Here is an 8,832-nt window from a genome sequence, read left to right on the forward strand (position 1 = left end):
TGGATTTGCGTTTGAGGTCTCAACCAAATCAGGTTTTTCCGTAGCACCGCCACCTGAAGATTACATGAACTCAGATTTGTTATGATTTTCAATAATTCAGTAATTTTCTCTATTTTTCTGTAATTTTCTCTTTTTGATTTTCTGTAATTTATTTAATTGATTTTCTGTAAATTATGTATATTTTTTTTATGTAATTATCTCTTTTTCTTTATTTTCTGTAATTTATTATTACAAATCTACGATTTTTTTGTGAAGAAATCAAAATTTTTATTGCAAGTTTGCAACAGCCTCCTTTCTAGTTCATAAAATTAATTTCTTTTTATTAAAAATAATAATTTGCGTCGCACGTAGCCCATGGTGCCACGCAAATCACTCATCTACGTCGCACCCTAGGTAATGTGCGACGCACATTACCCTCTGAAGCTGTGAAATTGGGCTGGGGAAAGCCATCTGCGTCGCACCGTATACAGCGTGTGACGCAAATAGCTGAAGATTTGCGTCGTTCCCGCATTTGACGCAGATCATTGATAGTTCATCTGCTTCGAGACCTATGCCGTCGGACGCATGTTCGACGCAAATAGTGGTCCCGGGTCCGACGCAAATCAACATTTCTCTACTAGTGATTATTTTCATCATTGTTATTGGTCCTTTTCTATCAATCACATATACTATCTGACCCTTACATCTTATTCTACTTGGCTCACCTAGTGGTTCGCCTAATGGTCCTCTGTATTTTTTTCTACTTGACTCTCCTCCTAGTTGTGGCTATGAGACAATTATGTTCACAAGGGTATCTTAAAAAATTCCTAAGTATGACTGAGATCTCGACAATTGTGTTTATACTCCATGAACTGGCAGCACCCCACTCCACGTGGGTTCAATATCAAGCCTTTTAGGACTGTGAGCTGGATTTCTCCCCCCTCCTTTCAATTTATGGTTCAGTTCTATAAAAGACATGAAATTACTATTTGTCTGGAACTTTTATTCAGCATATCAGTTGGGTCCAAAATCCAAATTGCACTAAAAATTCCTAAGATGCAATGTACACTAGGAGCTCCCTGGTAGATGTTAATGTTATTGCGTGATGATGAAACTATACACAATTATGGTTTACCCTTGTAAACAACTGATTAGAACTGTGATAAGCATCTATCTGAGTCAACCGTTCTGTCTACATTTTGAGCTGGTTATTAGAAATGTTGTAATTGGAAATGAATGACTGGTTTATTTTCGTCTGAATTCTGGTGGGATTGTTATAAGTTTTTCTTACCGGTATAGAAAATTGAGATCTGGTGATTCAGGAAAAAGAATTTGTACTGAAATTTCTAATGTACAACCGATACTTTATTTGCTTCATATCTAAGGATTTATTCTACTAGATACTTTTCTCTATGGTTTTTTTGCTAACCTCATAAATTTTGCATATATGTATATAAATATATAGGATGAAAAGTGATAGAGTTAGTTAAATTAGTGAAGAGGGAAGTAACCGAGGAAGAGCTAAAAATAAAAGATTTTGGACATTTGAAGAAGATACCATGCTGCTAAGTTATCTACATGAGTTGTCTTGTGATCATAAGTTGAAGATTGAAGGCGGTTCCAAGAGTGGTCACATGAACAAGCTTGAATAGATGATAAATGTAAGACCCGATAATTCCTTCTTTTCAGAAATACCTTTAATTTATAATATAAAACTTAGAGAATTACCAAAACATTATCTCCCGTGTGATAACGTATCGGCTTATTCAGAATTTTGCAGCGGAAAACACAAAACTAAACTTTAACCTTTTATTATAAATAAATAAATAAGTATTTTGAAATAAACCATTCTAAATAAGTCTACTCTAATAAACTTAATAAAGTACGTTCCTACTAATGCTGAAAATAAAATATACTAGTTTAAACATTCTCTTCATTCTAGATTCCCAACGATGCACATATGCGAACCTATAATGTCAATGCATTAAACAATATGTTCACCAAAATGGGTCATCACATGATCAATAAGGCAAGACATGATCACAAACACAAATAAAGCACGTAATCAGCAAAGCTGAGTACTACATACTAAAACATAAGCATTCCTAACATGATACTAAATAAATAACATGCAGGGATAAATAATAATATAATCATATAACATTCTGCAGACAACTTTTACTGAACTAAACTCTAAACATCTTTTTATTACTTTAATGGAATAGTTATTGGACCTGAGTTGTCTTATCTACTAATGCCTTCACTAGGAAGACGAAATACAGGAGCTACCACGTATTCCAGAATTGACCTGCGATATCGAGGAACCTTTGCTAACTTGTAATAGGGATGTTGATCAATTCATCTCCCGTGAAAAAGCCATGGGTAACCACCATGTACTCCAACTCCTAATGTCCAACTCTAGATGTGCACCAGTTTAAAGTCTATAACCATCCTCGTTTTACGTTATTTACATGTTATTACTTGTTTGACACACATACAAGCAACATAGAAATACCAACCAAACATGTACAACTGAACTTCTTTTATCTTAGGATTTAATAAGTGATCACAACTTACAACCCAAGACTTACTTTCTTTTAGTCTCAAACTTTCTTATTTGTTGAACCTAGCCAACAATCAAACTTACCTTTAAAAAGGCATAACTTGTCAACTTACCAAATAAAGCCCACAGTCCTCATAAAGTAGTGAAAATAATACTTGTAAGGAAACACATGAATAAGATGAATCAATCTTAATAATCTTAATAACATATTAATTCCCCATGTGAATTAATAATTAAAGTTCCCATCCACATGCTTCCATCAACAAATCCATACAAACATGGCAAATCCTTAACTCATAATAGATCTCATAATTAACATGTTTGCACATAGACATAAAACATATAGAAATTAATCATACTAGAAATCACATATGAACATATAAAGTTCCTATACATGATACTATAACCTTTTCTCCTTGAATCATGATATACTAATCAGATAGCACACAGATATGTACGTACTTTGTGTAAACGAGTCGGCAGGTCACTTTTAATTCTTTAAAATTCTCCTATAGAATATTCTCCGCCTAGAAATCAATATAAACTAAAATCAATACTCTTATTAAATAAAAATACAGCAATTTTAAAGTATTTAAAATTCCCTTTAAACATATTCAAAAGTTGATTTTACTATCAAAACTTCAATTACTTTTAATTCCTAGCATAGTACTACCATACTAGTAATTAAAATTCATAAAACTCCATTAATAAAATCTTTTTTGAAAATCCAGCAACTTATAAAATCATAAAACCCTCTTCAAACATATGTAAACATGTTTAAATTCATAATCTAAACCAATCTCATAGTATACAACATGGTACTATGGTTTTCTAATAATAAACATCCAAAAATCCATGCTTTAATGATTAAAACTTCAATCTAACAATAATAAATAAATCTGAATTTTTTTTCTTATAATATATAATATATATGAATCAAGATTATTTATTAAAATAGTAAATTAAAATCCATAATCATGATTAACATTAAAATAAAGCATAAAAACATAGTCTTTAATGGAATCTTGAGGAAGAAGAAAATAAATTAACCAACAAGTCGGAGAACCAAGAAAAGAACAGCAAAGGCACCGGAAAATCAGGCACTACGCAGCAACAGTCGACGCTCAAGGTTAAGAATTTGAAGGTTTTGTGACGTTTCTTGTTGCTTGAAGGAGAAGAAAAGATTTGAGAGAGAGAAAACGAAAAAATGGCGAAGAGAGAGAAATTGATGCTGGCCGAAAACTTTGAGAGAGAGGAGAGAGAAATTATTCTTTGTGTGGGGTAAAATAATTAGGTATTAAGATATTTATAAGGAGGATTCCTTTTGGGCTAAGGAAAAGGAGATTGAGCTCAATTAAAATTGATGATGAGTAGGATAAACAAATTAGAACTCCTAACATCAATGTAACTCCTTTTTCCTAATCTACTTAAAATTTGGGTTCCTCAAGTCCACTTAGACTTCTTTTCCAATATAGATTAGTATTTAAAACATTTTTCAAAGCATGCTTAATTAAAATACTTTTAACTTTCTTAAATCCTTAAAATAATTTCGTTTGACTTTTAAAATAGTCGACCTTCTTTAAAAATCAAATCACTCAAAAGTAAATTATATTTAAATATAAATGTATAAATGCTAAAATATATTTTTAAAATTATGGGGGATTACAATAAAAGTTGTGCTTCCTACGTGTGGCTTGAGAGTTGTTCTACATATTGAGTTAAGGATCAAACACCGGTCCGAGAAGTACAGTGCAATTGCAAAAATGTTATCTACTTCAGGCTTTAGGGTGGGACGCTGATAAAAAGATGTTGCAAACAGGGAAAAAAAGGTGTTTGATGAATGGGTGAAGGTAATATTTCTTTCTTTTGTTGGTATAATTTCAGTTTGTTGAAACCTATGAGAAAATATACTAAGTGAACTCATAAGATCCAATTTGGTCATAAAATACGACAAAAGCTAACACATGAATATTCCAAAGTGTGTTTGTTGATCTTGTTAGCCTTAATCTTAGCCATAATTTAATTTATAAGTTGTATTTATCATATTTCACTTAAGAGTTCTACTGATTTTTGTAGAGTGCTAGTAATCTTAACCATAACTTATAAGTTGTATTTATCATATTTCACTTAAGAGTTCTAGTGATTTTTGTGAATTGCTAGTAAATTTTACTAGAAAATATTCCTAAACTGTTATTCAAATGAATTTGTTGTCAGTTGTGTCAAGGCATTCACCTCATACTGGCTATGTTTGATGTTTTTGAAGGACCGAAAGTCGGTTGATAAGAATGTAGAAGGTGAAAGTGTGAGTTTGAAAGTAGTGGAAGGTGAATGGTTGGAGTTCTAATGAAGATATTGCTTTACTTAATGCATTGAAAGTATTTAATAAGAATGTTGCAATGAGGTGGGAGAAGATTGTTGAACCCTAGTTTTGGTGATGACAAAGGAACAAAGATGCAAGCTAAGTGTTGGACTAACAAGTTGTTTAAGTGAGTGAATTTCAAGGTATCATTGAAAGGAACAAAGAGAATACTAAATCAAGGAAGAAATCAAGATTGGATTTTGAAGACTAAGTGAAGAAGTTTCTCTATTTGGTACTGGAGCTGCATTGGAGCAAGAAGACTGAAGTGAGGCTTTTTGTTTCTAGTTCCATTGTAAAGGAACGAGTAAAGATGGTAAGGAACTATGGCAGTTTAGAATGAGAATGATCGTTTGTTCCTTTGTAAGGAACATACGAATTGGCGCTAAACTTATAAGTTAAAGGAACTAACAATTAAAAGGAACTAGACTTACGTTGAAGCATTACAACGGTACATTAATCGCAGTTGAGCAAATTATGCCTAGAATCTAGGTAACCGTTTTATTTAAGGAAAAATCTGATTTGATGGAAAAGCTTTTTAAGAAAAAGATTTTATTTTTCCAAAGATAATAAAAATATTTTTCGATTTTTGCGAAAATAATTTAAAGATAATATTTTTGTTAAAAGGATTTCATTTCGGGTTTATTAATTAATATGTTTTTAATTAAACCGGATTTTCGAGTAATGCTTAAAGTGGTTGCTAAAATTAAGGAGCAGTAACTAAAACACTCCCACGTTTAACAGTGATCATGGGGATCATGGGATGTTTAAGGAACGTGTTCCTCAGAGTAAGGAACATCATGGGATAATGGTTTTTCACTAATACATGTTTTAATCCCACATTCTAAGTTACTACCACTATAAATACTAATGTCTAATTAAGTTCCAAAGTGTGTCTGACTAAGTGATTTAGTGAGTTTAACTAAGTAAAGTGTCAGTACCTTCATTTTCTCATAAAAGTCATTTGTTCTTTGCTTTCTTACTCTAATTCCACTAATTTTATTCGATCAATTGTATTTTGGTTTTTGGGGTAAGGGGACTTTGAGTGAAGTTCTGTAAGAGAGAAGCTTTGAGTGAAGCAAGTAAAAGTGAGAAAACTTCAACCGAAGTTGAGAGGAACATCTGTTAAGGGAACAGTGGTTCAGGAACTTGAGTTTAGGAACTCAAGGTGTGGCTCGTGAGTAGAATTAGGTTGTAACAAAGTTGTTTGGCCTAATTAGTGAAAGAGTTGAGTTTAAAATGCCTAGTGGTCGAAGTTCTTTCTTCTTGTTTGGCCCAAGAAGTTTTTCCTCGTAAAAATCCCTTGTGTTCCTTTAGCTTTTGTTTAAGTTTGAAATTCTGCAAAAAGTTACGTTTATTTCTACACATACAATTCACCCCCCCTCCCCCACCCCTCTTGTAGTGTTCCTAGTGAAATAACAAAGATTGTTGCTGCTGTTCCTGGGAAATCTAAAGCTAGTTGTATGAAAAGAGTTTCTAAATTGAAGAAGGATTTAGGAGTTCGGACTATGGGTTAATGTTTTTGAATTGGGGCAATACTTAAACTAGGTATAATTGGTACTAACTCAACTATCCTTTTGATGATTTAGTAGTAATTATATGCATTTCATATTCTAATTATGGCTATACTCCAGAGATGATTAATTGACTGGAACCCTTACAAAAAAATTTCGTCATGTTCTTTACTTTGCGCGTTAGACCATTGAATATTTGATTGACAAAGTAGTGGTGTATGCTACTGCTTAGTTTGTTATGCTTTAACTAATCCGTTATGCTAGAAGATAGAGGTATTTTGTTGTTTGCGGTTAGTTGTTGCTTTAAACGATATTCGTTGCACTTTCTATGACAGAATTATAAGAAAGCAAAGGGGTTGTTGGGGTTTCCTTTCTCCATTATGACACACTTGTTGAAATTTACTCCAAAGATAAAGCAACTAGAGATATGCTAGTGAGTCTTTTGTAGGAGCTATCAACAACATGGATGCTAAGGTTGCTAATGAACCACCGGTGATAGATAGTGATGAATAAGATGATGCAAATTTTGTGATTCATTCCAAGAATCGTTCAATAAAAAAAGAGTTTGATGATCCAACTCCTTTGAAAAAAACGAAGTTTAAAAATTTCAAGGGAAAAAGAAAGGGACAAGATAAAGTAAGTGATGTCGACGGATTATTTTTTTTTTTTTGAAGGAGAAATTTCATTAATCGAAGGTCAAACGACATCTACAATAGATATTAAAGAAAAACAAGATAAAATCAAACAAGGTTAAATCAAATTCGTCTTCGAAAAAACTACAATGAACCAGATCGAGTAATACAGCGCAGCCCCCGTGTATTTGCTGAATCAAACTGCTATTGATGAGGAAGTCTATCATTCTGATATAGTTTGGGAAGAACAATCTTGATCGAGCCATGTTTACCGCATCCGAGATTCCAATACCTTCATGTTGAGTCTCGAACTTCAACCAATGAGAACAATTTCTCATACCAAAAAACAAAAAAACCAGATTCACAACTCCCATAGGGGAGAAGGAGATCTCCACAACATAGAGTACTAAAAAAAATCCCACAAAGAGATACTAATTTATTCAACAAAAATAAAAAAACTGAAAATAAAAGAGGGATAGGGGCTTACCATGGATGAAAACATCCATGGCAGCCCCCTGACTGATGAAGAAAGGGTAAGAGAGGCTAGGGTTTAGAGAGAAAAAGAGAGAGACTGAATATGCCGCTTCTATGTCGATGGATTAGTTAGTTGTATTCAAGTGATTCAATAAATTTTGAGAAGGTATTTGAGAACATCAATGCAAACTTGGAAATTATGGCTTGTGCTTGGGCGAAAGCGGAAGAAAGAGAGCAAAAGTTGGATGATAAGGTTAACAAAGTGCTAGGAGAAGTAATGAAGTTAGATAGCATACATTTCTCCTTCTGAAGCTTTGGAAGTGGGTACGATTCTCATGGCGGAAGAACACAAGCTTCACATAATTCATCAAGTTCCAATGAACTTGAAAAGGCATTATGTAATTGATCTTCTCAAGGAAAAGTAGAGTTAGTGTAGTCTTATATTATTAATTTAGAAACCGTATAAGTGGTTATGTTTTTTTGCTTTAATCCATCATACTTTTGATCATATAATAGTTGTTGATGGTGGATTATGGAATAGTAGTTAATAATAGCAAGGGAATCCTTTAAAAAAGGCTTATGAGTTTTCTACATTGTATTTTGTCTCATGTGAAACAAAAAAAAAATATTATTAACTAATGAGTTAAACTTTTGTTACTCTCTACTTATAACATTATCCCCCGTCCTTTATTAGTTTACCAGTTTTAACTTTTCACATTTATCGATGTAAATTTTGAGTAATAATATCTCTAATTATGTATTTGTAAAAATTATGAAAAAAATTGATATTCCGAAATAAAATATTAAGACGAATCAAATGTTACTCCATATGATAATATTTTTCCTTATATATAAAGCACAAATGATGATCAAAGTAATAAAGATGAATAGTGTTATAATTCAAAGTGGGTAAACTAATAAAGGATGGAGAATGTATTAGCTAAAGTAGAAAGCTTGATTCCTTGTTATCAAACTTGTTTACCAAACAAGAAAAAAGGAAATTCCTGACAAGTGATTCCTTTCCATTGTTAAACCAAACACCCAATAAGAGTAACAACTATTATCCTTTCCTCTAATTGATTCCATTTCCGTTTGATTCCTACATTTGAATCAAACACCCCTAAGAAATTAATGTTTTGGGTGGTATGTCTTGAATGTTTGCGTATGGTGAAGTATGGAGTTTCATACTCAAGTTGTTGCGTATTATACACAGAGCATTAGGAACAAATAATAGATCAAGCACCAAGTAGTACTTTGTCTAGTGGTTTGGTTTGTATCTCATAACCTTGAGCTTGTAGTATCAACCTCACCCCC

The sequence above is a fragment of the Beta vulgaris genome, chromosome 7 (assembly GCF_026745355.1).
Source record: "Beta vulgaris subsp. vulgaris cultivar EL10 chromosome 7, EL10.2, whole genome shotgun sequence".
Lineage (NCBI taxonomy): Eukaryota > Viridiplantae > Streptophyta > Magnoliopsida > Caryophyllales > Amaranthaceae > Beta > Beta vulgaris.